Source organism: Mytilus galloprovincialis, chromosome 10 (assembly GCF_965363235.1).
Source record: "Mytilus galloprovincialis chromosome 10, xbMytGall1.hap1.1, whole genome shotgun sequence".
Lineage (NCBI taxonomy): Eukaryota > Metazoa > Mollusca > Bivalvia > Mytilida > Mytilidae > Mytilus > Mytilus galloprovincialis.
In genome coordinates, this window is record NC_134847.1 from 68,708,428 (window position 1) to 68,722,619 (window position 14,192).

Below are 14,192 nucleotides of genomic sequence, written 5' to 3' on the forward strand. Positions count from 1 at the left end.
AAATGAAAGGTCATGATGTGTACATTTGAAATATCAAATTCCCGACCTCCAAAAATTTGTTGGATAGGGTTATTTAGTGCAAAAATCAAACTTTCAAGAACATGGTGTTGTCGCGTATCAAACGAAAGCTCATCTACTCTGTTCCATATATCATAATTCCGATCTCAAAAATGTAGACGGATGAGGTCATTTAGTGTAAAAAGCGAAAAGTTTCAGAAGGTGTGCTTGTCGTATATCAAACGAAAGGTCGTACAAAGTACAATACGAAAACATCACTTTTACAGGAAAGACCTTTCAATTGTTTTACAAACAATTGAGATACTAGTTTTTCTCCTGTTTTTTTTTTTTTTTTCATCCAGCATTTGTTTAACATGGCCTCCCCTTGTTTCTATTGAAGTTATCAAGACCAAATATGGACCATCGGTAGACCTCATCATGAAGTATTACCAGATGAGGCTGTGTAGGATTTCATCATCCCCTTTAGAAGTTATCTCCCTTTTATTGTTTTTTTTCGACATGGCCCCCCCTCGTTGTTTTTGAAGATATCATGACCTTATTTGGACAAAAGTTAGATCTCGTCATGATGTGTTACCATATGAGGCTGCTAAGGATTTCATCATTCCCTATGAGAGTTATGTCCCCTTGAAGCAATTTCTTTCTTTTACATTTTTCTCAAAAAGTATTCAAGATAGAATCCATTTGAAAACGGCAACATGTACAGGACCAGATGGCAATGTTAATTAACATATACAATCATTTTGTTGTTAACCTTATTAGGAGTTATTTCCCTTAAAAATATAAACAATTTTTGAAAAATTGTATCTGGAGAACCGGAAGTCGTAAAGACTTGGGACCTACACCAATAATCTTAAGTTCATGTGACCTTTAATTTGCACCCAAGGTCAAAGGTCACCGAGTGCCAAAAAAAATTACGCTGCAATTTCAAGCTTTCATATTAAGAAAACGATAAGAGTTTGCTGCATACTTACAGCGTATAAAATGTTCCTCTCGACGAGCTCTACATTTTATACTCCGACCTCAAAAGAGTCCGACTGTCTGTTCAAAAGTTACGACGGGATGATTCTTAAAAGTATAGTATTGTGTGTATATCTTTTTAAAGGTAACAGATATCAACCTACTATAAACTGCAAAGATGATCAGTAATTCAAGACCTTCAATTTGAGGTCAATGTCAGGTCATGATGAAATTTCACCTTGACCTTCAGAGTATACTATGACCTTGACCTTGTGATATTTCAACGGTCAAGTGGTCCTGAGTTGAATGGTGGTAGTCCCATGTCTCCACGACTTCCGGTTCTCAAGTTTTGTATTGCATCATATATTTGATGATTAATTGTGACCTTGGTGAACTTTGAAATTGTCCCAATTCTTTTTCTATAATGTTGTCCTTCAACTGTAGATCATTTATCATTTAACAGATTTGAGATATCTATTGTCGTTTTAGAGATAATGCAGTTTGAAGTTTCTCGAGCGGAGGCATGTATTTCTGAATCATCAAGAGCTTACCTCTTAAAATGTTTTAGAAATTGAAGAGGTTGACATAGTTATATGTTTGACCAAATACCAAAAACATTCCATGGAAAAAAACACCAAAAAATCAATTTGAAATTTTCAAGTTTTGCATTGACTTTGTAAGTTTCATAACTTCTATTTATATAATTGATATTGCATCATTATTTGCACTTTGTCAAATGGGGTCATCTGATATATCAAATTGAAGGTCTTAATAAACTCTACTTAAAAATGAAAATTTTATACCCCCTTTTCATCCCAGGGGGACGGGTGGGGTCATTTAGTGCAAACATTCAAATTTCTCAGATGGTAAGGTTGTCGCATATCAAATGAAAGAACATAAAGCGTACATTTCAAATTTCAAATTGACGTCTCCCAAAAATGGGTTGGATGGGGTCATTGAGTGCAAAAAATAAATGTTCTTTTAAGGTAGGGTTGTTGTATATCAAATGAAAGGTCATGATGTGTACATTTGAAATATCAAATTCCCGACCTCCAAAAATTTGTTGGGTAGGGTTATTAAGTGCAAAAATCAAACTTTCAAGAACATGGTGTTGTCGCATATCAAACGAAAGCTCATCTACTCTGTTCCATATATCATAATTCCGATCTCAAAAATGTAGACGGATGAGGTCATTAAGTGTAAAAAGCGAAAAGTTTCAGAAGGTGTGCTTGTCGTATATCAAACGAAAGTTCGTAAAAAGAACATAACGAAAACACCACTTTTACAGGAAAGACCTTTCAATTGTTTTACAAACAATTGAGATACTAGTTTCTTTTTCTTTTTTTTCTTCCAACATTTTTTTGACAGGGCCTTCTCCCCTTTCTGTTGAAGTTATCAAGACCAAATATGGACCATCGATAGACCTCATCATGAACTTTTACCAGATGAACTTTTGTAGGATTTCATCATCCCCTTTAGAAGTTATCTCCCTTTTATTGATTTTTTTCAACATGGCCCTCCTTTAATGTTTTAAAAGATATCATGACCTTATATGGACAATAGGTAGATATCATCATGATGTATTACCACATGAGGCTGCATAGGATTTCATCATCCCCTTTGAGAGTTATATCCCCTTATAGCAATTTTTAATATTTGCATTTTTCTCAAAAGGTATTTGAGATAGAATGTAATTGAAAATGACAGCATGTACAAGAACAGATGGCAATGTTTATAAACATAAACAATTAATTTGTTACTTATCCTTATAAGGAGTTATTTCCCTTTAAAAATTATAAATAATTTTTGAAAAATTGTATTTTCAGAACCGGAAGTCATAGAGACCTTGAACCTTGACCAATAATCTTTAATTCATGTGACCTTCAATATGCACCAAAGGTCAAAGGTCACCGAGTGCAAAATAAAATTACGCTGCAATTTCAAGCTAACATATTAGGAAAACGATAAGACTTTGCTGCATACATACAGCGTGTAAATTGTTCCTCTCGACGAGCTCTACATTTTATGCAATAAGCCCAAATATGTCTGACCGTCTGTTTAAAAGTTACGACGGGATGATTCTTAAAAGTATAGTATTGTGTGTATATCTTTTTAAAGGTAACAGATATCAACCTACTATAAACGGCAAAGATGATCAGTAATTCAAGACCTTCAATTTGAGGTCAATGTCAGGTCATGATGAAATTTCACCTTGACCTTCACATAATACTATGACCTTGACCTTAAGATATTAGAAAGGTCAAGTGGTCCTGAGTTGAATGGTGATAGTCCCATGTCTCTACGACTTTCGGTTCTCAAGTTTGGTATTGTATCATATATTTGATGATTAATTGTGACCTTGGTGAACTTTGAAATTGTCCCAATTCTTTTTCTATAATGTTGTCCTTTAACTTTAGATCATTTACCATTTAACAGATTTGAGATATCTATTGTCGTTTTAGAGATAATGCAATTTGAAATTTTGCGAGCGGCGGCCTGTATTTCTGAATCAACAACAGCTTACCACTTAAAATGTTTAAGAAATTGAAGAGGTTAACATAGTTATATGTTTGACCAAATACCAAAAACATTCCATTGAAAAAAACACCAAAAATTCAATTTGAAATTTTCAAGTTTTGCATTGACTTTTTAAGTTTCATAACTTCTATTTATATAGTTGATATTGCATCATTATTTGCACTTTGTCAAATGGGGTCAACTGATATATCAAATTGAAGGTCTCAATAAACTCTACTTAAAAATTAAAATTTTAAACTCCCTATTCATCCCAGGGGGACGGGTGTGGTCATTTAGTGCAAACATTCAAATTTCTCAGATGGTAAGGTTGTCGCATATCAAATGAAAGAACATAAAGCGTACATTTCAAATTTCAAATTGATGTCCTCCAAAAATTGGTTGGATGGGGTCATTGAGTGCAAAAAACAAATTTCTTTTACGATAGGGTTGTTGTATATCAAATGAAAGGTCATGATGTGTACATTTTAAATATCAAATTCCCAACCTCCAAAAATTGGTTGGATGGGGTTATTAAGTGGAAAAAGCGAAAAGTTTCAAAAGGTATGCTTGTCGTATATCAAACGAAAGGTCGTACAAAGAACATTACGAAAACATCACTTTTACAGGAAAGACCTTTCAATTGTTTTACAAACAATTGAGATACTAGTTCTCCTGTTTTTTTTGTTTTTTTTTCATCCAGCATTTGTTTAACATGACCTCCCCTTGTTTCTATTGGAGTTATCAAGACCAAATATGGACCATCGGTAGACCTCATCATGAAGTATTACCAGATGAGGCTGTGTAGGATTTCATCGTCCCCTTTAGAAGTTATCTCCCTTTTATTGTTTTTTTTCGACATGGCCCCCCCTCGTTGTTTTTGAAGATATCATGACCTTATTTGGACAATAGTTAGATCTCATCATGATGTGTTACCATATGAGGCTGCTAAGGATTTCATTATTCTCTATGAGAGTTATGTCCCCTTGAAGCAATTTCTTTCTTTTACATTTTTCTCAAAAAGTATTCAAGATAGAATCCATTTGAAAACGGCAACATGTACAAGACCAGATGACAATGTTAATTAACATATACAATCATTTTGTTGTTAAACCTTATAAGGAGTTATTTCCCTTGAAAAAATATAAACAATTTTTGAAAAATTGTATCTCGAGAACCGGAAGTCGTAAAGACTTGGGACCTACACCAATAATCTTAAGTTCATGTGACCTTTAATTTGCACCCAAGGTCAAAGGTCACCGAGTGCAAAAAAAAATTACGCTGCAATTTCAAGCTTTCATATTTAGAAAACGATAAGAGTTTGCTGCATACTTACAGCGTATAAAATGTTCCTCTCAACGAGCTCTACATTTTATACACTGACCTCAAAAGAGTCCGACTGTCTGTTCAAAAGTTACGACGGGATGATTCTTAAAAGTATAGTATTGTGTGTATATCTTTTTAAAGGTAACAGATATCAACCTACTATAAACTGCAAAGATGATCAGTAGTTCAAGACCTTCAATCTGAGGTCAATGTCAGGTCATGATGAAATTTCACCTTGACCTTCACATTTTACTATGACCTTGACCTTGTAATATTTGAAAGGTCAAGTGGTCCTGAGTTGAATGGTGATAGTCCCATGTCTCTACGACTTCCGGTTCTCAAGATTTGTATTGCATCATATATTTGATGATTAATTGTGACCTTGGTGAACTTTGAAATTGTCCCAATTCTTTTTCTATAATGTTGTCCTTCAATTGTAGATCATTTATCATTTAACAGATTTGAAATATCTATTGTCGTTTTAGAGATAATGCAGTTTGAAGTTTTTCGAGCGGAGGCATGTATTTCTGAATCATCAAGAGCTTACCACTTAAAATGTTTTAGAAATTAAAGAGGTTGACATAGTTATATGTTTGACCAAATACCCAAAACATTCCATGGAAAAAACCACCAAAAAATCAATTTGAAATTTTCAAGTTTTGCATTGACTTTGTAAGTTTCATAACTTCTATTTATAGAGTTGATATTGCATCATTATTTGCACTTTGTCAAATGGGGTCATCTGATATATCAAATTGAAGGTCTTAATAAACTCTACTTAAAAATGAAAATTTTAAACCCCCTTTTCATCCCAGGGGGACGGGTGGGGTCATTTAGTGCAAACATTCAAATTTCTCAGATGGTAAGGTTGTCGCATATCAAATGAAAGAACATAAAGCGTACATTTCAAATTTCAAATTGACGTCTCCCAAAAATGGGTTGGATGGGGTCATTGAGTGCAAAAAATAAATTGTCTTTTAAGATAGGGTTGTTGTATATCAAATGAAAGGTCATGATGTGTACATTTGAAATATCAAATTCCCGACCTCAAAAAAATAGTTGGATAGGGTTACTAAGTGCAAAATTCAAACTTTCTAGAACATGGCGTTGTCGCATATCAAATGAAAGCTCATCTACTCTATGTTAAATATATCATAATTCCGATCTCAAAAATGTAGGCGGATGAGGTCATTAAGTGTAAAACGCGAAAAGTTTTAGAAGGTATGCTTGTCGTATATCAAACGAAAGGTCGTACAAAGTACATTACGAAAACATCACTTTTGCAGGAAAGACCTTTCAATTGTTTTACAAACAATTGAGATACTAGTTAAGGTCTTTCCCCTACATGGGAAAGACCTTATTGTTTTTCTAATGTTTTTTTTTTTTCTTTTTTTTCTTTTTTTTCTTCCAACATTTTTTTGACATGCCCGCCTCTTGTTTCTGTTGAAGTTATTAAGACCAAATATGGACCATTGCTAGACCTCATCAAGATGTATTATCAAATGACCCTGTTAAGGATTTCATCATCCCCTTTAGGAGTTATCTCCCTTTTATTGCTTTTTTTCAACATGGCCCCCCCTCGTTGGTTTTAAAGATATCATGACCTTAATTGGACACAATGCAGATCTCATCATGATGTATTACCATGTGAGGCTGAATAAGATTTCATCGTCCCCTATGAGAGTTATATCCCCTTGAAACAATTTCTTTCCTTTGCATTTTTCTCAAAAAGTATAAGAGATAGAATCGGTTTGAAATTGGCAACATGTACAAGAACAGATGGCAATGTTAATGAACATGTACAATCATTTGTTATTAACCCTTATAAGGAGTTATACCCCTTGAAAAATTGAACATAATTTTAGAAAAATTGTATTTCGAGAACCAGAAGTCGTAGAGACTTGGGACCTTCACCAATAATCTTTAATTCATGTGACCTTTAATATGCAGTCACGGTCAAAGGTCACTGAGTGCAAAAAAAAATTACGCTGCAATTTCAAGCTTACATATTAGGAAAACGATAAGACTTTGCTGCATACATACAGCGTATAAAATGTTCCTCTCGACGAGCTCTACATTTTATATGATAAGCCCAAAAATGTCAGACCGTCTGTTCAAAAGTTACAACGGGATGATTCTTAAAAGTATAGTATTTTGTGTATATCTTTTTAAAGGTAACAGATATCAATCTACTATAAACTGCAAAGATGATCAGTAATTCAAGACCTTCAATTTGAGGTCAATGTCATGTCATGATGAAATTTCACCTTGACCTTCACATTATACTATGACCTTGACCTTGTGATATTTGAAAGGTCAAGTGGTCCTGAGTTGAATGGTGCTAGTCCCATGTCTCTACGACTTCCGGTTCTGAAGTTTTGTATTGCATCATATATTTGATGATTAATTGTGACCTTGGTGAACTTTGAAATTGTCCCAATTCTTTTTCTATAATGTTGTCCTTCAAATGTAGATCATTTACCATTTAACAGATTTGAGATATCTATTGTTGTTTTAGAGATAATGCAGTTTAAAGTTTTGCGAGCGGAGGCATGTATTTCTGAATCAACAAGAGCGTACCTCTTAAAATGTTTTAGAAATTGAAGAGGTTGACATAGTTATATGATTGACCAAATACCAAAAACATTCCATGGAAAAAAACACCAAAAACTCAATTTGAAATTTTCAAGTTTTGCATTGACTTTGTAAGTTTCATAACTTCTATTTATATAGTTGATATTGCATCATTATTTGCACTTTGTCAAATGGGGTCATCTGATATATCAAATTGAAGGTCTTAATAAACTCTACTTAAAAATGAAAATTTTAAACCCCCTTTTCATCCCAGGGGGACGGGTGGGGTCATTTAGTGCAAACATTCAAATTTCTCAGATGGTAAGGTTGTCGCATATCAAATGAAAGAACATAAAGCGTACAATTCAAATTTCAAATTGACGTCTCCCAAAAATGGGTTGGATGGGGTCATTGAGTGCAAAAAATAAATGTTCTTTTAAGGTAGGGTTGTTGTATATCAAATGAAAGGTCATGATGTGTACATTTGAAATATCAAATTCCCGACCTCCAATAATTAGTTGGATAGGGTAATTAAGTGCAAAAATCAAACTTTCTAGAACATGAGGTTGTCGCATATCAAATGCAAGCTCATCTACTCTGTTCTATATATCATAATTCCGATCTGAAAAATGTAGGCGGATGAGGTCATTAAGTGTAAAAAGCGAAAAGTTTCAGAAGGTATGCTTGTCGTATATCAAACGAAAGGTCGTACAAAGTACAATACGAAAACATCACTTTTACAGGAAAGACCTTTCAATTGTTTTACAAACAATTGAGATACTAGTTTTTTTTTTTTTTTTTTTTCATCCAGCATTTGTTTGACATGGCCTCCCCTCGTTTCTATTGGAGTTATCAAGACCAAATATGGACCATCGGTAGACCTCATCATGAAGTATTACCAGATGAGGCTGTGTAGGATTTCATCATACCCTTTAGAAGTTATCTCCCTTTTATTGGTTTTTTTGGACATGGCCCCCCCTCGTTGTTTTTAAAGATATCATGACCTTATTTGGACAAAAGTTAGATCTCATCATGATGTGTTACCATATGAGGCTGCTAAGGATTTTATTATTCCCTATGAGAGTTATGTCCCCTTGAAGCAATTTCTTTCTTTTACATTTTTCTCAAAAAGTATTTAAGATAGAATCCATTTGAAAACGGCAACATGTACAAGACCAGATGGCAATGTTAATTAACATATACAATCATTTTGTTGTTAACCCTTATAAGGAGTTATTTCTCTTGAAAAAATATACACAGTTTTTGAAAAATTGTATCTCGAGAACCGGAAGTCGTAAAGACTTGGGACCTACACCAATAATCTTAAGTTCATGTGACCTTTAATTTGCACACAAGGTCAAAGGTCACTGAGTGCAAAAAAAAATTACGCTGCAATTTCAAGCTTTCATATTAAGAAAACGATAAGAGTTTGCTGCATACTTACAGCGTATAAAATGTTCCTCTCGACGAGCTCTACATTTTATACAATGAGCTCAAAAGAGTCCGACTGTCTGTTCGAAAGTTACGACGGGATGATTCTTAAAAGTATAGTATTTTGAGTATATCTTTTTAAAGGTAACAGATATCAACCTACTACAAACTGCAAAGATGATCAGCAATTCAAGACCTTCAATTTGAGGTCAATGTCAGGTCATGATGAAATTTCACCTTGACCTTCACAGTATACTATGACCTTGACCTTGTGATATTTGAAAGGTCAAGTGGTCCTGAGTTGAATGGTGCTAGTCCCATGTCTCTACGACTTTCGGTTCTTAAGTTTGGTATTGCATCATATATTTGATGGTTAATTGTGACCTTGGTGAACTTTGAAATTGTCCCAATTATTTTTCTATAACGTTGTCCTTCAACTGTTGATCATTTATCATTTAACAGATTTGAGATATCTATTGTCGTTGTAGAGATAATGCAGTTAGAAGTTTTGCGAGCGGAGGCATGTATTTCTGATCCAACAAGAGCGTACCGCTTAAAATGTTTAAGAAATTGAAGAGGTTAACATAGTTATATGTTTGACCAAATACCAAAAACATTCCATGGAAAAAAACGCCAAAAATTCAATTTGAAATTATCAAGTTTTGCATTGACTTTGTAGGTTTCATAACTTCTATTTATATAGTTGATATTGCGTCATTTTTTGCACTTTATCAAATGGGGTCATCTGATATATCAAATTGAAGGTCTTAACAAACTCTACTTAAAAATGAAAATTTTAAACCCCCTTTTCATCCCAGGAGGACGAGTGGGGTCATTTAGTGCAAACATTCACATTTCTCAGATGGTAAGGTTGTCGCATATCAAATGAAAGAACATAAAGCGTACATTTCAAATTTAAAATTGACGTCTCCCAAAAATGGGTTGGATGGGGTCATTGCGTGCAAAAAATAAATTTTCTTTTAAGATAGGGTTGTTGTATATTAAATGAAAGGTCATGATGTGTACATTGGCAATATCAAATCCCGACCTCCAAAAATTAGTTGGATAGGGTTATTAAGTGCAAAAATCAAACTTTCTAGAACATGGTGTTGTCGCATATCAAATGAAAGCTCTTCTACTCTGTTCCATATATCATAATTCCGATCTCAAAAATGTAGGCGGATGAGGTCATTAAGTGTAAAAAGCGAAAAGTTTCAGAAGGTATGCTTGTCGTATATCAAACGAAAGGTCGTAGAAAGTACAATAAGAAAACATCACTTTTACAGGAAAGACCTTTCAATTGTTTTACAAACAATTGAGATACTAGTTTTTTTTTTTTTTTTTTTTTTTTTTTTTTTTTTTTTTTTCATCCAGCATTTGTTTGACATGGCCTCCCCTCGTTTCTATTGGAGTTATCAAGACCAAATATGGACCATCGGTAGACCTCATCATGAAGTATTACCAGATGAGGCTGTGTAGGATTTCATCATCCCCTTTAGAAGTTATCTCCCTTTTATTGGTTTTTTTCGACATGGCCCCCCCCCTTGTTGTTTTTAAAGATATCATGACTTTATTTGGACAAACGTTAGATCTCATCATGATGTGTTACCATATGAGGCTGCTACGGATTTCATCATTCTCTGTGAGAGTTACGTCCCCTTCAAGCAATTTCATTCTTTTACATTTTTCTCAAAAAGTATTCAAGATAGAATCGATTTGAAAACGGCAACATGTACAAGACAAGATGGCAATGATAATAAACAGATACAATCATTTTGTTGTTAACCCTTATAAGGAGTTATTTCCCTTGAAAAAATATACACAATTTTTGAAAAATTGTATCTGGAGAACCGGAAGTCGTAAAGACTTGGGACCTACATCAATAATCTTAAATTCATGTGACCTTTAATTTGCACCCAAGGTTAAAGGTCACCGAGTGCAAAAAAAAATTACGCTGCAATTTCAAGCTTTCATATTAAGAAAACGATAAGAGTTTGCTGCATACTTACAGCGTATAAAATGTTCCTCTCGACGAGCTCTACATTTTATACTCGAGCTCAAAAGAGTCCGACTGTCTGTTCAAAAGTTACGACGGGATGATTCTTAAAAGTATAGTATTGTGTGTATATCTTTTTAAAGGTAACAGATATCAACCTACTATAAACTGCAAAGATGATCAGTAGTTCAAGACCTTCAATTTGAGGTCAATGTCAGGTCATGATGAAATTTCACCTTGACCTTCACATTATACTATGACCTTGACCTTGTGTCATTTGAAAGGTCAAGTGGTCCTGAGTTGAATGGTGATAGTCCCATGTCTCTACGACTTCCGGTTCTCAAGTTTTGTATTGCTTCATATATTTGATGATTAATTGTGACCTTGGTGAACTTTGAAATTGTCCAAATTCTTTTACTATAATGTTGTCCTTCAACTGTAGATCATTTATCATTTAACAGATTTGAGATATCTATTGTCGTTTTAGAGATAATGCAGTTTCAAGTTTTGCGAGCGGAGGCATGTATTTCTGAATCATCAAGAGCTTACCACTTAAAATGTTTTAGAAATTGAAGAAGTTGACATAGTTATATGTTTGACCAAATACCAAAAACATTCCATGGAAAAAAACACCAAAAAATCAATTTGAAATTTTCATGTTTTGCATTGACTTTGTAAGTTTCATAACGTCTATTTATATAGTTGATATTGCATCATTATTTGCACTTTGTCAAATGGGGTCATCTGATATATCAAATTGAAGGTCTTAATAAACTCTACTTATAAATGAAAATTTTAAACACCCTTTTCATCCCAGGGGGACGGGTGGGGTCATTTAGTGCAAAAAATTAAATTTCTCAGATGGTCAGGTTGTCGCATATCAAATGAAAGAACATGAAGTGTACATTTCAAATTTCAAATTGACGTCTCCCAAAAATGGGTTGGATGGGGTTATTGAGTGCAAACATTAAATTTTGTTTTAAGATAGGGTTGTTGTATATCAAATGAAAGGTCATGATGTGTACATTTGATATATCAAATTCCCGACCTCCAAAAATTACTTGGATAGGGTTACTAAGTGCAAAAATCAAACTTTCTAGAACATGGTGTTGTTGCATATCAAATGAAAGCTCATATACTCTATGTTACTTATATCATACTATCCGATCTCAAAAAAGTAGGCGGATGAGGTCATTAAGTGTTAAAAGAGAAAAGTTTGAGAAGATATGCTTGTCGTATATCAAACGAAAAGTCGTACAAAGTACATTCCGAAAACATCCATTTTACTGGAAAGACCTTTCAATTGTTTTACAAACAATTGAGATACTAGTTCTTTTTCTTTTTTTTCTTTTTTTTCTTCCAACATTTTTTTGACATGCCTGCCTGTTGTTTCTGTTGAAGTTATTAAGACCAAATATGGACCATCGCTAGACCTCACCAAGATGTATTACCAAATGACCTTGTTAAGGATTTCATCATCCACTTTAAGAGTTATCTCCCTTTTATTGATTTTTTTCAACATGGCCCTCCCTCGTTGGTTTTAAAGATATTGTGACCTTTATTGGACATAATGTAGATCTCATCATGATGTATTACCATGTGAGCCTGAATAGGATTTCATCGTCCCCTATGAGAGTTATATCCGCTTGAAACAATTTCTTTCCTTTGCATTTTTCTCAAAAAGTATAAGAGATAGAATTGATTTGAAAACGGCATTATGTACAAGAACAGATGGCAATGTTAATAAACATGTACAATCATTTTGTTATTAACCCTTATAAGGAGTTGTTCCCCTTGAAAAATTGTACATAATTTTAGAAAAATTGTATATCGAGAACCAAATGTCGTAGAGACTTGGGACCTTCACCAATAATCTTTAATTCATGTGACCTTTAATATGAAGTCAAGGTCAAAGGTCACTGAGTGCAAAAAAAATTACGCTGCAAATTCAAGCTTACATATTAGGAAAACGATAAGACTTTGCTGCATACATACAGCGTATAAAATGTTCCTCTCGACGAGCTCTACATTTTATATTATAAGTCAAAAAATGTCCGACTGTCTGTTCAAAAGTTACAACAGGATGATTCTTAAAAGTATAGTATTGTATGTATATCTTTTTAAAGGTAACATATATCAACCTACTATAAACAGCAAAGATGATCAGTAATTCAAGACCTTCAATTTGAGGTCAATGTCAGGTCATGATGAAATTTCACCTTGACCTTCAAATTATACTATGACCTTGACCTTGTGATATTTGAAAGGTCAAGTGGTCTTGAGTAGAATGGTGGTAGTCCCATGTCTCCACGACTTCCGGTTCTCAAGTTTGATATTGCATCATATATTTGATGATTAATTGTGACCTTATTGAACTTTGAAATTGTCCCAATTCTTTTTCTATAATGTTGTCCTTCAACTGTACATCATTTATCATTTAACAGATTTGAAATATCTATTGTCGTTTTAGAGATAATGCAGTTTGTAATTTTGCAAGCAGCGGCATATATTTCTGAATAAACAACAGATTACCACTTAAAATGTTAAAGAAATTGAAGAGGTTAACATAGTTATATGTTTAACCAAATACCAAAACCATTCCATTGAAAAAAACACCAAAAAATCAATTTGAAATTTTCCGGTTTTGCATTGACTTTGTGAGTTTCATAAGTTCTATTTATATAGTTGATATTGCATCATGTTTGGCACTTTGTCAAATGGGGTCATCTTATATATCAAATTGAACGTCTTAATAAACTCTGCTTAAAAATAAAAATTTTAAACCCCTTTTTCATTCCAGGGGGAAGGATTGGGTCATTTAGTGCAAAAATTCAAATTTATCAGATGGTAAGGTTGTCGCATATCAAATGAAAGGACATAAAGCGTACATTTCAAATTTCAAATTGACGTCCCCAAAAAAATCGTTGGGTGGGGTCATTGAGTGCAAAAAATAAAATTTCTTTTAAGATAGGGTATGTTGTATATCAAATGAAAGGTCATGATGTGTACATTTGAAATATCAAATTCCTGACCTCCAAAAATTAGTTGGATAAGGTTATTAAGTGCAAAAAATCAAACTTTCTAGAACATGGCGTTGTCGCATATCAAATGAAAGCCCATCTACTCTTATGTCACATATATCATACTTCCAATCTCAAAAATGTAGGCGGATGAGGTCATTAAGTGTGAAAAGCAGAAAGTTTGAGAAGGTATGCTTGTCGTATATCAAACGAAAGTTCGTAAAAAGAACATAACGAAAACACCACTTTTACAGGAAAGACCTTTCAATTGTTTTACAAACAATTGAGATACTAGTTCATTTTAATTTTTGTGTAAATATTTTATGGTTTTATTGTATCTTTCCTTTACATGTGTC

At 33.6% G+C, this 14,192-nt stretch overlaps 1 protein-coding gene across 1 annotated transcript in view; it reads right to left on the reverse strand.

Moving 5' to 3' along the window:
- LOC143048232 (ras-related and estrogen-regulated growth inhibitor-like) overlaps positions 1–14,192 on the reverse strand; it is a 35,607-nt gene that overhangs the window by 20,514 nt on the left and 901 nt on the right. The gene's annotated exons all lie outside the window — the stretch shown is intronic.